Source organism: Arachis ipaensis, chromosome B05 (genome assembly GCF_000816755.2).
Source record: "Arachis ipaensis cultivar K30076 chromosome B05, Araip1.1, whole genome shotgun sequence".
Lineage (NCBI taxonomy): Eukaryota > Viridiplantae > Streptophyta > Magnoliopsida > Fabales > Fabaceae > Arachis > Arachis ipaensis.
The window spans coordinates 22,820,898-22,827,741 of NC_029789.2; positions in this window are offsets into that span (position 1 = coordinate 22,820,898).

Below are 6,844 nucleotides of genomic sequence, written 5' to 3' on the forward strand. Positions count from 1 at the left end.
ATATGAAAGAAGTTATAACTAAGAGCCTTGAAAAAGAAGTTAAGCAAAAGCATAACAGAAAACCGCATTACACTCGTTCGGATAAATGTGAAACGAGTAAATCAGATTGAACAGAAGGCTAAAAACATAAATTTAAAGATCAGAGTTCCAAAAGATACAAATATCAAGCTTCAAACTCGACCTATGAAGCTAAGGCCGACCAGAGTATAAATACATATAGATATCCCAAAAGGTAGATACTAAACCTGTTTCTCCAAATCAACCTCTAAGAAGGACAAATACAATATATACAGTGGAGAATATATACATATCTACATATATATACATAGCTTAAGCACAAAATATTACAGCCCCAAAATGAAATCTACACTTGCAAAGAAGGTCTCCAGACGCTCAACAAGATACCTCTCGACCTGCATTTAAAAAAATAGCAGAATATATATGGAATAAGAACCAGGGATTTTCAGTATGGTAAAAGTGTCCGTATAGTTAATATATAAGGTCCCAAAAAATCCAGAGGCATTCCTAGAACTTCGACACTTAGAATCAAACTTAAAATCAATACTAAACCAAAAAATTTGGTAATCTACGCAAAGGATTCTCATATCTAAACTAACTCTTCACCTATTGTCTTCTTTAAACCTCTGAAATCACCAGTAGAATAACCCTTATCACACCTCCGCCATATGAAGGGTCTCTCAAATGCAAACACACACAATACAATAAAGAAAAATACCTATATGGATAGCAAGTATAACAGATAGGACAAATAGCAGTTAATTATAGCTAAACAGTTAGACATGCCAAAAATAAAGCATACTCAAACAAAACATACAAGTGCATATGATGCATGTCTGCTCTATGGCTGATGAGTCTCATCTGTTAGTTATATAGCCAAACCCGACATGTCTGGTAGCAAACCCTGGACATGAATACCAAACACGGAGCAAGTGGGACTAAACCACAACCCTTACATCTTACCTGTGTAACCAGAGCAAGGGGACAACCTCACCCTTTCCTCTTACCCAAGTGGTGTTACAATTCTCAACCCGGAGCGAAGGTGTCAAAACTCAACCTTTGCATCTTACCCAGAGTCTCGAACCTTTACCTGGAGCAAGTAGACAACGCCACTACATCTTACCTGGAATCTCAACTTATACCCAGAGCAGATGGACAACGCCATTGTCTCTTACCCAGAACCTCAACTTATACCCAGAGCAGATGACCAACACCACTGCCTCTTACCCCGTGATTTGTCTCAAATAATTTCAAATGCTCATGCCGAATATATTTTAATTCATCATTTCTCCATATCATTATCATCATCAATCAATTTCTCATTCAATTGTAATTCATCATTATTATTATCATGTTTATCAGTGACTTCTTGTTTAACACTACCATCACCTCATTACTTAGTTATCACTTTGTAAATCCTTCTCAATATTCTCGTAAATCATTTAACCTATTTACCACTGTTCTAAAGCTTAAAAGATAGCTAACGGACTCTAATCAGGTGTTAAAGATGTTTGGAAAGCTAGAGTATAGGTTTAAATATCAAAAGTACACTTTTCAGAAAAACTGAAGTTCTGTGTACGCATACCATGTCTGCGTACGCGAGCCCCTTAGGCAGTGAATGTAATACCCTCACTATCAGAATGTCACGCTTCCAGCTGTACCACTCTGATAGCAAGAAGTATTACGACGACTTCATATACTTAATAATAAAGTAGGAGCCTTTGACTCAAAACCGTATCGCTATTTTCTTTGAAAAATCGGAAAAATATTTTATCTTGAAAATAAACAAACATATACATATGTATAAAAGTTCTTACATAAGTAGCTTATGAATATAATATACATACAGAATATACAACTCCTACCCCTCTTTTAATATACAATATTGATGAGAGGGAAAAATAAATAACAATTAAACTAATATAACAATAAAATCGTATAAGCAAAATTGTGATTAAACTCTTCGTAAGCCTCTTCGTTCGTCGCCTGAAAAGATAAAGCTGTAGGGGGGTGAGAATCTAATCACACGGTCTTACCATGGAATTTCAGAATTGTCATAAGAAGATATTTAATAAGAAAATCGTTTTCAAACTCAGTGATTATCGTTGTCTTATGAATCCTTTGAAAACCGATGGCTTCACCATAAAAAATTCAAAATCTTTTCAAAAGAAATCAGTTAGTTATCTAGAAATCCAAAATCACTTTTCATATAAAAGAATCTTAAAAGTTTCCTAACAGTATGAATGACCAACCTGTTCCAAACATAGGCTCGTTAAGTTTATGCTGAACCAGCTTGATATTTCATACTCTAATAAGCCACAACACAAACCAATCACGGCTTCAAGCCCAAACAGCTCAATCAACATCCAATTCACTACAACCCAACTAATTTCAGTAACAAACACAAGTACTGAGGTTTAAACACAATCAAGAACAGTTACGTCAACTATAGCAATTAGCAATTAAGCATAATTATTCACATAGCCAAACCAATTACAATATGCACACCCAAACAATGTCACATAAATGCAAATGATGAATGCATGTCCTATGGCTAATGAGCTCATCTGTTAGTTATACAATCAACCCGACATGTCCTGTTAGCTAACCATTGGAAAGTCCCTCTATACGCGCATCTCCAAGCTCAATAACATCCATGGAAAAAATCTCAAGCTCATCCATGGGAGAGACAAAGCCCCAAGCTCAAATTCATATATATATATATGCATGCCCATGGGAGAACCCGAGAGTTAAAGTGCCCGGTCACATCTTACGTACAGAGGGTCAACAATTTGTCTCAATTTTGCAAGTCTCATTTACTTTTAATTCATTATCATTATCAATTTATATCTCATTTTCAAATTCATTCAAAAATCATACTTTATAGTCAATCATCATCATCCTTCATTCAAATTCAATCATCATCATCATCCGTCATTCTATTCCGTTCATCAACAATCCCAATTCAAAACATAATTCATTCCTTTCTAAATATATCAAACTTAAAACATATAATCTTTAAAACCAAATCTTTTTAAATGATTACTTCAAACGAAACTTCCAATTTTTATAAAATTTCGACAGCATCTCCACTAAAACTCGGACTCTGCCACCTTTACGGGTCCTATCAAAACCATATTTTCCAACCCGTTCTCATCCAATTTCAATATCAAACAACTATAATGTCAAATCATTTTCAAAATCGAACCAGCTTCAATATTAAATTATTTCCAACTCTCAAGTTATTACCAGTAAATTAAACCAACAGTTTCTCAAACTCTTTTCAATGGTTTCAAACCCAAGTCATTCCTTAATATATATATAAATCAGATTTCCAAAATAAAATCACTTTTCAGTATAAACTTTCAATAGCCGCATGCCAACTCAGGAAAATCAACAATTCAATCAAGCAGACAATTTCACTTATCCAAAACAATTCAATTCAATCCATAAAACTCACGTAATCACCAAAAATATATTTTTACATCAATATCAATTTATAACAATTCTTGGAAATAAAATGAGTTTAAGGAAAGTGCCACTACCTCGATTGTCAGAACTTGAAACTCTAAAATGCGTCACAAGCTCATTTTCTCTCGCCCCGCAATGGTGGCAGCCGCAACCACAGTTTCAAACCATTTTCACAGCAACTCTAATCGCAATATATAATAACCGAAACTCAATCTTATAGCAATTAACACCACAAAACCTTAGCGTAAGATAACAAAACAACGACTAAAAGGATTTCCAAAACGAAAACGCTTACCGTATTAAGGAGTAACGACTGAACCAAATGGCGGCAGTCACTGTGGTGGTTCCGATGGCCACATCAAGTTTTCCGGCGGCCAGGCACGGCCACAAGACCTCCTCTTTCTCCGGCGAGCCTGCCTTCTCCCTCCATTCATGTCTGGTTGCGTCTCCCTCACTCCCACTCGAGCTTCTCCCTGTGGCGGAACCCGTCAGAGGTGATGGCAACTTCAGCTACGGCAATAGCACAGTGGCTTTGTCAACGGCATGCAGTCCCAAGCCCGCGACCTTCTCTCTTCACGGCTTTGCTCCTCAACAGCGATGATGGCTTTGCGATGAGGATGCGACTGGGTGCGGCGGCAATGCGCGGCTTCCATCCTCCTTTGCGTCTCTCTCCCTCGCCTCAAATCTGATTCGTGACGGCGGCAATAGGACCTGGTGACGGCGAGCTGGGGCGGGACGACAGTGCGGCTTCCTCCTTCTTCCTCCCTTCTTCTCCTTCGCGGCGCAACTCCCTTTCTTCCCTTTTCCCTCTGTTTTGTGTGTGTGTGTGTGTGTGTGTGTGTGTCATGTTTATGAGTGGCGGGTGTGTAGCTAAGGAAGAAGGGAAAAAAGGAAATGGCGGCTGTTGATGGTAAAAAGGGGAAGTGTGGCGATGAATGTGAGTGGCGGTGAGGGGTTAGGGTTAGTGGGTTCTAATTTTGGAATTTTGGGTAGTTTAGTAATTTTAATAAAATTAAGGTAATATAGTAATTGAAAATCACTTTAATCAAGCAATAGGTATATATAAAAATAGCGTTTATTCATCAACTTGCAAATTATTTTTAAATAAGTACTCCAATTCAGTAATTAGAGATAATATGATTAATTTTTTATTAATAAAAATTAAAGTATTAAATTCTAAAATCTCAATTATTTAAACCGAATCATATAAAATTCTTAGTATTTTACTATTACAAAACTTTATAATTTAAATATGAAAATTATTCAACAATTGTAAAATTAGATAAAAATTTTAATTTAATTATTAAAACTTGATTTAATTAGCTTTAATAAAATAATTTTTGAAATTAAAGTCTTTAATGAATAAATAAATTAAAATTGACTCATAATAAGAATTTTCAAAAATTATGGGTCTTACAGTGAACACTCACCGCATTGCGTAGCTCTGCTCGCGTACACAGGCCTATAGTCTAGCCCATTCCGCGTACACACGCATGTCCATGTACGCGGAATGTCTAGGCAGAGCCTAGGGTCCGCATCGCGTACATGTCTGCGTACACATACCTATCAGAATTTGCGAAAAAGCTACTAAGTTCCAGAAAACTAATTTTACACACCCAACTTCGAACGCGCATAACTTTTTTGTTACAAATTATTTTTAGTCCATTCTTTGAACCTTGCAAACTTCTCGGACCTAATTTTCTTCGAAAATAGGTTTCACCAAATTTTGAGGTCCAGAAATCAAACTATAGCCTGCCGAAATTGGTGAAAAATAAATTTTTTACCATAAATTTTCAAAACTCTAGTTTTCCAATATCCTAATTCCAAACCAATCATTTTTACAACCAAAATAGTCCTTAGTGTCCCTCGCCAAGTTCATACACTCCCTTTCATACCACAATATGCCAACATACAATTTCATTCAATCCATTCAATTCAATTTCACAAACCCACTACTAATCCTTAATACATCCACAATCATCATTATTCTATACTCATTAATAACATAATCCAACACATACAAACTCATTTACTTCATACACAAATCATATACCATTTACACAATTCATCAATAATTCATTCAGTTCATTCCTATCTTAAGGTCATTTAGCTTAAGTTTTCACGTGACATTAATATTAACTACGAGAAACCAAAATCATACCTTGGCCGATTCCTCCCTAATCCAACAACACCTCAAAACCCTATTCTCCACACAAGCTTCCAAAGGTTCCACGCTCCAATTTAGCTAGTCAAGCCATAATTGCTCCAAATCAAGCATTCAAGACCTTCCATTTAACTTCAATTTCACATGCACACAATCTAATTTAATACAATTTCACAATAATCAATACAAGGTTTACTAATTCATTAATTTACAAGGGTTCAAATGTTTCTTACCTTACCCATGGATGAATTGGGTGAAACCCAACAAGTCTTTGCCGCTAAAGTACACCTAAACCATCAAAATCATTCAATTCCTTAATACCAAAATTCTAAAATTCGAAACTGAAGAGAGGAAGGCTGGATGAGAAATATCAAAATTTTTACTACTTTTGTTCTGATGGATTTAAAGAGAATTCTATGACAAATGCATGGCTGCTGACAGCTCGTCAATCGGAGCTCCGGATTGAAAGATATGGAAGATTAAAGTTGGATTGATGACGAACAGATTTTTGCTAGTAAAGAATTTCACAATAAATTCTCGTTGCTAGTATAGTTTCTAAACTAACAAAGAATCCTTTCATACAAAAATTTGGTTGTCACTAAGCAAACCCAATAAAATAAACCGAAGTATTTAAACCTCGGGCAAGGAATTGTAGGGAGGTGTAGTTTATTATTGGTTATGAGATTGTATCTTTTTGGGTCTTGAATAAGAAACAAGAAAAGTAAATTGCAAGAATTAAACTAATAGCTAATAAAGCTCTTGGCAAGGTATCAGAACTAGAAGTCTTATCCTAGCTATTCTTATCAATTGCGATGAGAATTGTCCGTTGCTCCCACTTAGTTAACCTCTAACTATGAAGGAAAGTCAAGTGGATAAATCAATTTGATTCCTCAAGTTCTAGTCAACTCCTAAGGAAAGACTAGCTTTAGAGGGATCCAAATCGACTAGCAACTTTCAATTATTTATCAACAAAGGAGTTTGATAACTCAAGAGTCTCCAATTACTCAACCAAAGCCAAGAATATAAAAATCTAACTTAAAATTCTCCCAAGCATTTTATCAAACACTTGGAAGGCACAAAAGAAAAGCATAGAAAAACAACAGAGAATGTAAAATCTAAAACCAACAATTGCAAGAATCAATGATAACAAATAAAGGAAGAAGTAATAAACATGAAATACCTTAAATTGCA